Here is a 13951-nt window from a genome sequence, read left to right on the forward strand (position 1 = left end):
ATCAACCCAATTTATGCTACAAGACATAACTTTCTCATCTTGCTTATTTAGATAAAACTAATAACATTTGTTGAGGAGTACATAGTATGAAGATCTTCATTATATAGTTTTGTCCATGCTCCTGTCACTTCGTCCTTAATTCTGGAGCTGTAGCCAGAAACTCTTACCATTAGGCGACAGAGACGGTACATTGCGCAATATGAATTCATCCTTAATATCCAGTTCTGTCTCTTTAATATGAATTTTAATTTTATACTCGAATCTATGCCAAGGAATTTAAGTTTTATCTTCAGCCTTCCTGCCAGAACACTTTCCTCTCCCATACCAGCTATATTCTCCATATATCTCATCCTCTTTTTTTTTTCATAAGAAAATGTATAATCATGTGTCTGTTAAGTTCATTTTAGTGCTTAATATTATTTGCAGTACTCCATTTCTAGTGTTCACTTCTAATGAAAGTTACTGTATATTCCAACTCGTTTTTCGGGGGTTTCCTTGCCGTTGTTTCCCAAGGTTTACCATTCACTGTGGGGGCATGCCTTCAAATTTTCGAATCAAACGCTGAATATCTGACAATATTATTGGTCACAAACCTGGACAGACTCGTGATACTGTAATTGTTTTTCTGTACTTTCCCATTTATTTAAAGAAACTAAAAGAATTTTAGTGGTGGGATATAAATTACGGGAGCCGGGATAGCTCAGTCGGTATAGTGACTAGGCTACGGGCCTGACGGCCCAGTAATCCGATTGGATTCCCGAAAGAGCAAGGAAGTCCTCGCCTTTGCACAGGTTGCAGACCGCTTCTGGGTCTCACCAGCCTTCTGTCCAGTAGACACCAGGGGCTGTATCTCTCGCATAATAGTGACCATGACGTGAAAATTACCATTCACCACCATCTAGAGCAGAAGTTAAGAATTGTGGAGTTATGCCTCCACGCCCTCATTCGTCTTGAGACCCTGATTATAGACTACTAATATATTAGGATAACTTTATCATAAGTTATACGTTACGACTGTAAAATGAAAATTTTCTATGTACATGTTGCAGGTAGACTATTCCGACGCCATGAATTGACTCCACATTCTCCTCAAATTGTTACACATCCCCTGCATTGCCTCCCAGTACTTCCCGCTAGTCCTGTAACCATTTTATTCAGTTGCTGCTATTGATAACCACACGTAACCATTCGGCAGCAATAAACACTTTGGGCTGGTTGACATATGCCAGAAGGAGCAGAACGGAAGTGCAACAGTAGGAAGTCTCAAGAGCCGTCCTCCCCACCCCCCCCCCATCCTATTTCTTTCCATTGTTGTATTAAAATAATTGTTACAATCCTACAACAAGAGGATCATTGAATTAGACAGGCTTTCAGTTCTCCAATGTCATGGTTGGAACTTAGTATCCCGAAAGGCCCAGAGTCGTATGCCGTTCGAAAAGCCAGCTGCATTCATTAAGGTCAGCCTTTGGAGGGAAATTCTTCGGAGCCATATCCGACGTACTAATCGTTGGTTTCGGAGATACTTAAATGAGAGTAAAGTGGCTGGAGCGTGATACTGACTAGTCACTGTAACTATGTTGAAAGTCCTGCAATTAATTTGTTGTTGACGAATTCCCGCAATGTTTCGTAAAACCTTCTTAGGTTCAGGATGTAATCTTGGTCTTTTCATCATAAAACCTTTAATCCTAATAATATTTCTTTTTTTCGAAACATTCCAAATCGTTTCAAACTTTCCAGAGAGAGCATGAACCAGTAAACTGCCTCCATAAATATAGTTCTAACTTGTCTATAGGCCGCGCCATAGCTAAAGCGGTTAGTCGCTGGCTTCCCACCGCGGCGGCCCGGGTTCGATCCCGGGTCTGGTCAAATGGGATTTGCGGTGGACAAAGTGGTGCTAGGGCGGGTTTTCTCCGAGTACTTCGGTTTCCCCTGCCAATCTTCATTCTACCGAATTCTCCATCATCATAATCACCCGGGGCAGGTGCAATAGGCCAATCAGTGGCCGCCGTGCCGAGTGGACCCAGCTGGACTCCACCCCTCACTAAGCGAATTAAAAAAAAAGACAAATCACGTAAAACACCAATCACGATATACAAGATTTGAACCGAGTACCTTCCAAATACAGGAATACAGGATTAGAACATTACCGAAACACCAAACTGCGTGGCTTCTTGAATATATTAGCCTACTACAATACAGAATAAAATAGATGAACTGGACAAACTTCCATATTCGAAATCACGATTGGTTTAAGGGTGTGTCATTTTATTGATTGACCACCAAATTTCGCAATAATTAGTCCAAACTTCCTGTTACACAACGTTTCTAATTCCTTCTTAATCCAATGTTTAAAATCTTTGATGATATCGGGTCACAGATTTCGGCCCTTCATTTATAGACATATTTTGAAGGACTTGTCTGAGCAGCTTGAGAGCGCACGTGTGTCAATGCCGATAACGCATCCTGAGCCATCATTATGTGCTACAGTGCATTCGCCGCCAAGGGTGTCTCCTACAGTGTCAAGGCCATTAGGTCACAGGTCCCGTCTCACCAGGCGTGAACGACAACCTCAGGAAGTGATGAAGCTACCATCTCTTGGTGTTGAGGCAGGTCAGGAGTCAGTTGTGCAGGTAGCAGGCTGCTTCCGGTCTGCGATCTTATGCCACATTTTTAAGAAGGAAAAGAACTTCCAAACTAGTGTGACCAACATTAAAAAACGTAGGAAATATTCAAAATCTCCCCATATTTTGGCTTAAATCTCCGCTCATCTGAGACACTAACAAACACTCCATCATTTGTAGGATAGCTGCTCATTATTTGTGTTCTTTAGTGAAGTTTCACTGACTGCAAATATTACGTTGCCGTGCGAAATTTGCGAGTCCCCCGGCTGAAAACAATGACTGATATTAGATTGTAATGTTGTCCTCCACAAGCCTTCTCTCATCCTCAACACAGTTAGTTTCACAGTTTTCATCCACATTTTGAGTACATAGGTATAAATTTCGAATATTTATGTAGCAACGAGGTTCACTACAAGTTGAACAACTGGGTTCGAACATTTAACTAAGAGATTTTCTTTGGAAAACATACTCGATCATCCCATGGAAGATATCTCTGGTGTTTTGAAACGACTTCTTACAAATAAAACAACAAAAAAACAAACTCCGTGGTTTTAATCCGCAAGCGAAATATACCGACCTAGAGACCGCCGCTTGTAGGCGAAGCTATTGCCAAATTAGGGGATAAAGAGTGTCACGTGGTCAGCGCAACGGATCCCCACGGCTGTTAATCTGGGTTTTCTAGACCGAAGCCCTTATTTCCTTCAAATAGCTCCTCAATTATCCTCACGAGGCTGAGTGGACCCCTTTCCAGACCCACTACTTCTCAGAAAACAATCTGGTAGGGAATTGAACCCGGACCTCTGGATCTGTAGTCAGGAACTCTGACCATTAGACGACAGAGGCGGTCAACGACCTCTCTTACAAATAAACATTTTTGCCCATTAGCACTATCTCCTTGGACTTCGTGTTCAGCATGATAAAGCACGGAAGACAGAAAGTTCAGACAAATTAATGTATTTTAGGGATGGATGAAGAGATTCGACTTGCGGTAAGGTCAGTTATGTTTTGTTTACCACCACACCCAGCCATGGACTTTGGAACACGCCTAGCTTCCTGTGTAATGGATACTGGAAGCTTGCACCGGAGCCTCAAGTTGAGGGCTAACCTAGGAATGAGATCTAGAAATCTAGATGATTCCTACAGGTTTTTATAACGTGTAGTTCATCCACGGAAGCAACTCTCCTCTACCACCAAAAGCGTCGATGTCACGTGATATATACAGATGACCCAAAAGTAAGTTAATGGATTAGTAAAGTGTGCATTAAAATAGGTTAGAAACGAATTTATTATTTATTGAATTTGCGACAATTTTTCGAAATGAGATCTCCCATATTCAATGCATTACTTAAAAATGAGTGTGGCCGACTCACACCAATCAAAACTTCCCCGTTAATACGAGAGAATGTTTTAGGTTAACTGCCTATTCGGCCAGTCTGTAGTATGGTAGTATTATCCTTTGGGGACTCATAAGTAAAAAATAAAAAGTAAAGCTATCCCTGTAACAGGCCGTGAAGGCCCATAGGGTTGTAAGACGTTGAGGGTTCCACATTATCTAGACAATCGGCTCAAAGATGGCGGTAAGGTTGTCAGCCTCACGCGCCGGCCGCGCTGTACCTCCCAGGAAAATTATTTAATTAATTCCTGATACTCATTTCTGTTAGAGGCTGAGTTGACCCCAGGGCTGTAGTGCGGTTGGAAGGATTGGGTCAATTGAAAGAAATCCAATGACCTCATCGGGACTTGAACCCACGACCTTCTGGCTTGTAGCATAGCCCCTCAACCAACTACGCTACGTGACTCATTCTAACTCGATATCGGGAGTTATTAAGATGAAATCTTATGAACACATCTGCAGCAATCGCATGGAATCTCTGTGTCGTGACTTGTTACGTGCTGGAAAGTGTTTAACTATACTTTATGAAAAAATTACACGAGTTGGAGTCTGGATACATCTTCAGATTCTTTGTCTTTGAGTGAATTGTAGTAGAAAAGTAACTTAGGCGTATGGATTTTAATTTCAGAACTGGAGGAATTTTAGTTCTGGATCAAATTTCATTCCCCAAGCGTACACTATATCTTAGCTCCTAACAGTCATTCACTTTCTCAAAAATTAAAATATCCGTTATTTACATTTTACCTTTATGTCTTATTAATATACCGGAAGATGTACAGGCTTATTCAAAAGACCATGGACAAAGGTTCTGATGTGTCTCTCACTGTCGGAGAACAAGATACTCGTATGTTGAAATGCAAGGAAAATATGCCGAAGAGCACAAAACAAATGTTATGGCTCTGAGATAACAGGTAATGTAACTCTTTGGAGCACAGTTGTTACTTACAGCTTGAAACAAACTCCGTGATTTTAGTCCGCAAGCGAACTCTACCGACCGAGCGACCGCCGCTTGTCGGCGTAGTGCAAACTTTTGCGGATAGAGGGTGTCGCGTGGTCAGCGCAACGGATCCCCTCGGCCGTTAAATTCGATTTCTAGACCGGACTTACAGCTTATCCTGACGTTAAAACTCTACATTTTCACATAGCTTACGAGTATTTCTGTCTACCACATTATTAAAAACTATTAAATAACTGGTCAATATTAATCAATATGTGTTTCTAATACAAATGCGAATGGTTTTACTTGAACCAGGAACTTAATTTCCAAACACAGCTTAGAAGAAATTCATGCTCCAAAGGGTTAACAATGACATAAAATACTGAAGTCATTTAGTATTTAATGAGGTTATAGAATGATGGTGTACGGTGAACTGGGCGGGAGCAGTCTTGGTAAAATTCCAGAAAATAAAAGAAAAAAAAACATATGAAATTGCAGTCAGAATATCCGGTGGTCCGACCAAAAAGTCTTGACCCGAAAATCAGGCGCGTTTTGGAGTGAGGAAAACTAGCTGTTCTACAATAAATATTTTGCATTCAAGTGGCCTCTTCTTTATTATAAGTAATAAAGAAAGCATCTTGACTGCATGAACATAAGCTGTGTATTTGCTGAGACAGCCGGCATAGCTGAAAGGACGGGGTGGCTTTCCACTAAGGAAAACGATTTTTCACTATTCCACAGCACTCAAACCCGCTCTGGGGTCTATTCGGCCTCCTGCCGAAGGGATAGACCAGTTATTATAGCGACTAGCTACCGGGGGAATGGCTGACGCATGGGAATTTGAGTTCCAGAAGTGGCAGGACATTTCTCCTCTCCACATCATCGATACCGGCCCTGCAGCCCACCAAGTCCTGTCCAATGGACAGCCTCTCTTCGGAGGCAAAGCGGCCGGGGCGTGAAGCTGACCATTCATCAACTAGTGCCGAGGTCAACAATACGTGGATTTATATATCCACTCACCCATACGCCTTCACGGCCTAGTGCTTAATTAGTTAGGCACAGGAACAACTTTACCACGTAGCCAGTAGCTATGCCGTCTACGCTACCCCGGCTCCCTAATATACCAGTAAGAATTACAAATAATACGACACTTTGTAAAATTAGCGTAAGAAGATCATTTGACCTAGGTGGGATGATGTAATAAGATACTCAAGAAAATAACATTAAGAGGACCTTCACTAATTGTGGTCTTATAAAATTATTAGACGAATAAAATCATTGAGGATGAGATGGGTGAACACATACCTCGCATGAGGGAGATAAATTCATGAAAATTGTTGTGAAAGTGAAACACAGATATAACTCGAAATATTTAGGTACGGGTAATACGATAATATTAAAGTAGTTCTTAGGAAATAGAGTCTAATGGTGTGTACTGGATTCATGTGGCGTACATATGGGTCCAATGGTGAGAACTTAAGAACACAGTAATGGAACTTTCCGCAGGAAAGGCTGGGAAACAAGAGATTGCCAGCGTGTCAAGAAGGACTTTACTCAATGGAGTTGTAGCGAATAATGGCTGGATTTTAGTGATACGCGGGAATGTGGAGAAACTGCATTCACCGCAAATCCTTTGTGGACAAGCTGGGGTATGGTCTGACAGATGAGAGATCCATTACGCAATGCTGAATACAAATCGAATGTTGTTTTGAATCGATTTATATCGCATTGTGGTGATAATTTAGAAACACCTGAAAGAAGATGCGTACTCTTTTCTTCACAGCTACCATTTCATTCTTCTTTGGTGTTTTATGTTGAGGACCTTTCATGGGCCCTCCGCTACGTACAATTCTTTCAAGCGGACTTTTTTTTTTCAATAAACCGTAATAATCGTTTCTTTCCCGCAAATTTATTTTGGCAGTTGTACAACATATTTTTAAAGAAGCTGCTTTTTATTACATGTGATTTTTAAAGGCCTTAGTGCCATTTATCACTGTGGGTTTTTAGTGTAAAAAAAGAAATGACTTCCATGAGTAGGGTCAGATGTTGGGGGTGGTAGTGGATGGAGCTTCCGGAAATGGCGAATGGTGGTGGTACTGAGGGGTAGTTCTAGTAGGAGTCTTTCGTTAGGGGTTGGGGATTTAGTGTCGGGGTGGTTTTGCAACCTGAACCTTGGTCTGTACTTTTGGGGTAGAGAATGGTCATACTCGGGTTAGTTGCTTGAGGGTGGGGGAGCAGGGAAGATCGATGAAGAGAGGGCGGAGGGATGGCATAGGAAGTGGGGGTCGTGGTGGTCGTGGTGGTAGTTTTTATGACTGACTCAGGCCTATAAGTTTCTTTCAGTTGTTGAGTGACCGTTGTGGAGAGGTGACTACTGTTTCTGGTGACTGGACATGTTACTTGTTTGTTAGTAGCGACAGCATGGAATAGCTCACGTGAAGAATAACTGGAATTCAGATACTAATAATTACCAGGTAAGAACAACTGGTCTCATAGTCGTTAAGAGTGGTAATTAATAACAATAATACTCTTCCTTATTAATTTAATTAACACCTACAGTAAGGAAAGTAAAAATTATGACAAGCCGTCGCAGGTCAAGGGAGCTCTATTGCTATTTCCTTTGTTTTGAGTGTACTAATATACGCAAACAAAATTAATTTCCTTCCCTAACACTAGTTGAGTGTGGGGTCAGAGATAGAAGCGTCCAACCGAAACTGGATATGTGATAACGTGCTGCTTGGCCAGGGCTATATTGTTAACGAGTTAATGTAAGAGCAGGAGTGGTCTATAGATTAAAATCATCCATGAAATAAAATGGATATGAAAATGAGCTTCTCGTATGAGATTACTTTTTATTTTAGTATGTGATGCCGTCTACATAAAAATCAGAATATACAAAACTAATATTTTGCCTGTGGTTCTATATGGGTGTGAAACTTGGTCTCTGGAATTAAGGGAGGAACATAGACTGAGGGTGTTTGAGAACAGGGTGTTGAGGAGAATATTTGGACCGAAGAGAGATGAAGTGACCGGAGGTTAGAGAAAGCCGTGTAATGGGGAACTTCATAACTTCTACTCTTCTCCAAATATAATTGGAATGATCAAGTAAATGAGGATGAGATATGCAGGGCATGTAGCACGAATAGGGAGAAAAGGAATGCATATAAGATATTGGTGGGAAAGCCAGAAGGAAAGAGACCACTAGGGAGACAAAGACGTAGGTGGGTAGACATCATTAAAATGGATCTTAGACATGATGTGGCGTTACGGACTGGATCGAACTGACTCGTGATAGGGACCAGTGGAGGGCTCTTGTGAACAAGGTAATGAACCTTTGGGTTCCATGAAATTCTGGGAAGTTTTTGAGTAGCTGCACAATTGACTGTTTCTCAAGGAGGACTCAGCTCCATGAGTGATGTGTGGACATAGGTGGATTTATGCGTTATATATAACTGGGCTCCCAACTACCAAACAGAACGGCATCAAGCATGTAGGCAGGGTAATTCACAACCTCGTCATTACAACCGTCACAAAACAACTGATATCAAGATCAGTGCCAGTTTGTCCGTGGGAACGCAACAAAACATCAATCAAAGAATTTTATTCTTGAAGAAAGTCATCGCCGTGAAAACCTCAAAACTTACAATTTTATTCTTGTTTTATACTATAACTTCTGTTTTATATGATCTAACTTATTGTATTTTTACGTCAAGTATTTTTTTATATAATTAATAATATTGTATCCAATTTTACTAGTACTGCGGTTCGGTGGTGTATATATTTTGACCATGTATTAGCCTGATGATGGCTATTAATAGCCGAAACATGTAGGAGAGCCAAAACAAGGCACTGATCTTGATATTAGTTGTGTTGTGACGGTTCTAATAAAGAGGGTTAACACAACAGGATGCATGAAATAAAGAAAAAAAGGTACTTCACTTTATAGAAGGATGCATTTGTAATTTTTTTCTCCAGTTATAGTAAGCCTATACTTGCCATAGCGTTAATCCTTGGTGATGAATTGTATTTATGGATGTATCTTACTGCGTAACTGAGAAACGTTAGTTTAGTTAGTCTAAATTCCTTTGCAAAGTATTCACTGTTTCGTATTACATACAGAGTTAGATTATAAGAAGGGTTGTGAAGGGTAATGAACCTTCGGGTTCCATAAAATGCTGATAAATTCTTGAGTAGATGCACAATTTGCGGTTTCTCAAGGAGGGCTGAGCTCCACGAAGTAAGTTTTTAGTTATGTGATTCCGTCTTGTCCAAGTTAGTCTTTCTTTTTTAAAATTCACTTAGTGGGGGGTGGAGTCCAACTGGTTCCACTCGGCACGGCGGCCACTGATTGCCCTATTGTAGCCTGCCCCGGATGATTATGATGATGGGGAATTTGGTGGAATGAAGATTGGCAGGGGAAACCGAAGTACTCGGAGAAAAACCGCCCCAGCGCCACTTTGTCCACCACAAATCACACTTGACCAGATCCGGGATCGGAAAGCCAGTGACTAACCGCTTGAGCCTTAAGTTAGTTATCTTAGTAAGAATTCAAATCTTACAAGATTCTCTTAAGTCAAAATGTAATTAGAAATATTTTCTTTGGAGCATGTCTTCATAGGCCTAAATGAGTTCTGAGGAAATAGGCAGTTTTAACATTTAATTCAAAGACACAGTCAACAGAATTATACAAACATTCATAAATTTCACGTATAATGAGAAATGTTATCGCTTTGTTTTGAATCCAGTAGAGTAGGGCGTGGGAAGAGTTCTAATGCACTATCCTACCAAGTGCCTCGGAGTGAGAGTAACACAGAAAGGCCTCTGCCAGGGTTGCTTAGGTTCTAACAGGGTACCACTGAAGTATGTGACAGGAATACTAAATGTTATGTCGTAAAGACTAATGTGAAAGTGCGGAGAAAATTGTTGTTGAAATTTTCAAACTTCTCCCAAAATTAAAATTCTGGGTACTGTAGTTATTGAGCGGCCATGATATCAGATTATTTTAATTCACGGGTTCCTCCTCTGGAAAAGTGAACTACGCCTTACTACAAGGAACAGATATGTTCCTGGGAGGGAACTCCTCACTCATCCGGTCTAGTAGCTACAAGCATGTTAGTAACGCGACGACCCATTACCTCGACATAGCAGCCCATCACCGGTCTAGAAATCAATTGAATCAAGTCCATATCCCATTTTAATTCACTTTTAAATTTTAGGGTTTCCAAAACGGCGTGTTTCCCGATTAAAATTCTGTGAGCAGTTCAACTTACATGCGTGCTACAGGGTACACCCACTGCATCCTACTTGGTTTGAGAATACTAACAATAATTGATGCCGGTCACTGTCTTCCCTCGCTTGGAAACCGGGATCGTGGGTTCGAATCCCACTAAGGGCATGGATGTTTAGTTTGTGTGTGTGCGTTTTTCTGCTTGTGTACAGGTAGAGGCCTTGCGACGAGGCCTACTGTACCAGCCCCAGATGATAGATGAGGGTGGCTGTAGAGCAATTGGTGGAGTGAAGATTGGTAGGGGAAACCGAAGTACTCGGAGAAAACCTGCCCCAGTACTACTTTGTCCACCACAAATCCCACTTGACCAGACCAGACATGATAACCCGGGCCGCCGCGCTGGGAAGCCAGCGACTAACCGCTTGAGCTATGGCGCGGCCTTAATTGGCTGCAAATTTGTCATAGAACAAGCTGAAACATTTTTCATCTTACCGTAAATTGTGCTAGAGTAGTTTTCATATCACACATCACGTCTCCTCCCCCTTGTTACATGCACAATGTCACTGCTTATGTTTCTTGCTGTTAGGCAAGACGACGCCTTCAGAAAAAGCGTGTGTTTAACTGTTTCTGGGTTCAAGGGGCATTGCAGTGGAATATTTTCATGTGATCTTTGCACAAAATATACGAAGTAAATTCATGCAAGGAGGCCGTGCCCATCTGTACCACTGTCCGCATGTTACGTTTCTCAAAACTGCGCCACGGATTTCAATAAAATTGCGGATCTAACGAACAGTTGAATGGCCATTCTAATTTTGGTCCGTGTGGATTCAATATAACAACAAATTTATTGAAGCTCAGATCAAAGCTAAAATAATTAAAAGAACGGCACTTATGCAAGAGAAAACGAAGATATAAAATATTAAAGGAGATGTCATTAAAATTGTCACGTGATTATGAGTGTAATATTGTGGAGCATAGATCAGTTGTTAAGCGGTAACTCTGTAAACAGCGACAGTTTCAGGGCAAGGGATCGGTAAACATATTCCCGCTGCTAGGCAGCAGATTTTTAATAATGCAATATTTGAACACAACAATAGAAGAGCTGTGTTTTCTATGTGGCTCTTGCTTAAATGTTATAAGAAATGTACAAAGTTAGTTGACAGTTCGGTTGAGTTCTGATCGGGAGTCCGGGAAGAGAGGTCTTGAGCGAGTGAAGCTGAAGATTTTGCATTGTTAGAAGCCATTGTCAAGAAACGAATGGTGAAGGCAACAGGTTGGAGATGGATTAGCGTGTGCTGTGGTAATTCGTGAATTGTGGAGACTAGCTGTGGCGCTGTAAGTGCTTGTAGTTCCGAGTGGTGTGTTAAAGTGGTCAATAAATCAATTCTCCCATCCAAACCCCGTCTATAGACACATTAAATCGTGACAGCTGCAGTCAGAAGTGGTCTCATTAGAAACTTAATTGAATCTTGATCGTTATACAGTCATCATACAAGACGGAACAAATGATGGAATGCCTGCTGGCTGAAAAGGAACCAACCCAGAAGAAAAGAGAACCGGCCAAACACCACCTAAAAGAAGAAATGCTGTCCAAGTTAGATGATCATCTTGGAAAGATAATGGCCAGGATGAACTCCCAGTTAGAGAAAATAGAGACCTGTCTAGAAAAGAGGGAGGCCACGGGTTTGGAGGCAAATCCTGAAGAAAAGGAGACCATAGCGAACTATCCAGAAGTCCTTAAAGAAGACGCCGCAGTGGGATCGACCTCTGGCCGTAGGGCGTCGCCGGCAGCCAAAGAAGTACCTCGCAAGGGATGTCATCAAGGAATAGGCAGGGACGATGCTGTACTAGGAACCCCTAAAGGGCGAACGTTCGGGAAGAGACGTCGGGCTCAACCGGAATGCAAGAAGGAAAGAAAAAAAAAAAGACCAAGGAGCAAGACGGCAGCTACGTCTAGGAAGCAAGAGGTCTTTCAACAAGACCGTCACGCAGACTTTCGGACGGAGGTCGTGAAGCGAGCAGTCGGGATTTCTATCGGGTTACGTGAAGTGAGTGACTGGACACTGTGGAGGTGTCGGCTCCCTCCGAAATGAAAAAGATTACTAGCAGCTTCAGAGCCAGAAATGTAGGGACATCGACTTAACAGAGCTGCTGCATTCAAATTTAAGGAGGAATACACATACAGACTGACAGACTGATGGGAAGGCCCATACAAGGTGGTCGCCCTGATAATTGATGAGGTATACAGGATCCAGTGGACACTAGATCGAGGTTTATGGTTGTACACCTTGACCGGCTGGCATCTTATCAGGTAACAGCTCGGGACGAGCGGCCTTGAGGAGGGAGCAGTGGGAGAGTACACACTGAGAACCGAACCAAGGGGAAGAATGTGAGACCGATCACAGAGGTCACAAACACAAGAGAAGAAATGGCGGTATGCCTGTAGGCCATTCGGGACGAATAGCTTTATGGGGAGAGCAACGTGGAGTATAGACGTTGCTAAGCGATGACCCTGTGAACAGCGACCATGTCTGGAAAACGGATCGACAAACACATTCCCGTTGCTGTGCAACAGATTTATAACCCAACAGTTCGACGCAATGATAGAAGAGTTATGTTTTCTATGTGGTCCTTGCCGAGATGCTACAAGCAAGGGAAAAAGCCAGTTGATAGTTCAGTTGAGTTCCGCACGAGAGTCTGGGAAGACAGGACTTCAGCACGTGAAGCTGAAGAATCTCGACTATAGAAACCGTTGTAAGGGAAGAGGTGGTGAAGACAGCAGGTTCGAAAAGCTTAGCGAGTTCTGTGATGATTTGTGAATTATGGAACTTAGTGATGGTGCTGTAAGTTGCCTCGGCCACCAATTTTTACTTTTCACAACTGGCGGATAACTACCAATCAGCTCGTCTTGGCGCTTGACCCGACAACTGAACCAATAGTCTTCGTTATGTAACCCCGGCACGGACCGCACAGAAGACAACCCTTCCATTACTGCTTATTCTCTCGGTCCACAGAGCTGATCCCTATCAACGCCCTTGTACTGTCGCCTGTTTACACAGCTGCTACTTTGCAGTGGGTGTACATGTCACAGGGTTTGCTACTTTAATACATGTAAAAAGGTCTTTGCAGTGTAATAGCTGTCCGCAACGAGGTAGAGCACTTTTAATTTTTAAGAAAACAGTCGCTTGATTGGTCAGTTAGTTTCTAACCACTTAATTCTTTTGCCGTATGTTAATTAGATCTGCTTTAATGTTATCCTAGTCTTCGTCTTGAGAGAGATACTTTCTTTTTAAGATTTTCTACTAAAATTATGCATGAGTTTCACATCTAACTATGGTCATTTCACTCTTTTTCAATTGAGCACCCTAATAATTTGGGTGACGAGTAGAAATTATGAAGTTCCTTATGAAATTTTCTCAGATTTCAAGTTATTTATTACTTCTTGTAAGTTCAAATATTCTCTGCACTTTGTCCTAATATTCTTTACAGTTAGTTAAGCTCATAATTATAATGTGTGAGGTCAAGTTTTGCCCGTGCTTAACTAATTAAACACTATTCTATGAAGGCGTATGGGGGAGTGGATGTACAGATTCTCCTTTTTTTTTTTACCTCGACACTTGTGGGAGGTGAATGGTCAGCTTCGCGCCTCTGCCGCTTTACCCCCGGGGAATAAGCCTCCGGTACCCATTTCATAGGAGACTGGATGTGCCCCACGACTCCAAGCGTTTGTGCGGGCTGAGACTGCGAGGCCACTGTGATGCCCCCCCCCCCCA

At 42.1% G+C, this 13951-nt stretch overlaps 1 protein-coding gene and 1 long non-coding RNA gene across 3 annotated transcripts in view; one reads left to right on the forward strand and one right to left on the reverse strand.

Annotated features, from left to right (window-relative positions):
• LOC111871855 overlaps positions 1 to 13951 on the reverse strand; it is a 173885-nt gene that overhangs the window by 51237 nt on the left and 108697 nt on the right. The window lies entirely within an intron of this gene.
• LOC111871854 (protein hunchback) overlaps positions 7196 to 13951 on the forward strand; it is a 23471-nt gene continuing 16715 nt past the window's right edge. For both annotated transcript variants that reach the window (XM_023865226.2, XM_023865227.2), the window contains exon 1: positions 7196 to 7425. The gene's annotated coding sequence lies outside the window, so the exon portion shown is untranslated. The remainder of the gene's footprint in view (positions 7426 to 13951) is intronic.

This window comes from Cryptotermes secundus, unplaced genomic scaffold, assembly GCF_002891405.2.
Source record: "Cryptotermes secundus unplaced genomic scaffold, Csec_1.0 scaffold1315, whole genome shotgun sequence".
NCBI classification, from domain to species: domain Eukaryota; kingdom Metazoa; phylum Arthropoda; class Insecta; order Blattodea; family Kalotermitidae; genus Cryptotermes; species Cryptotermes secundus.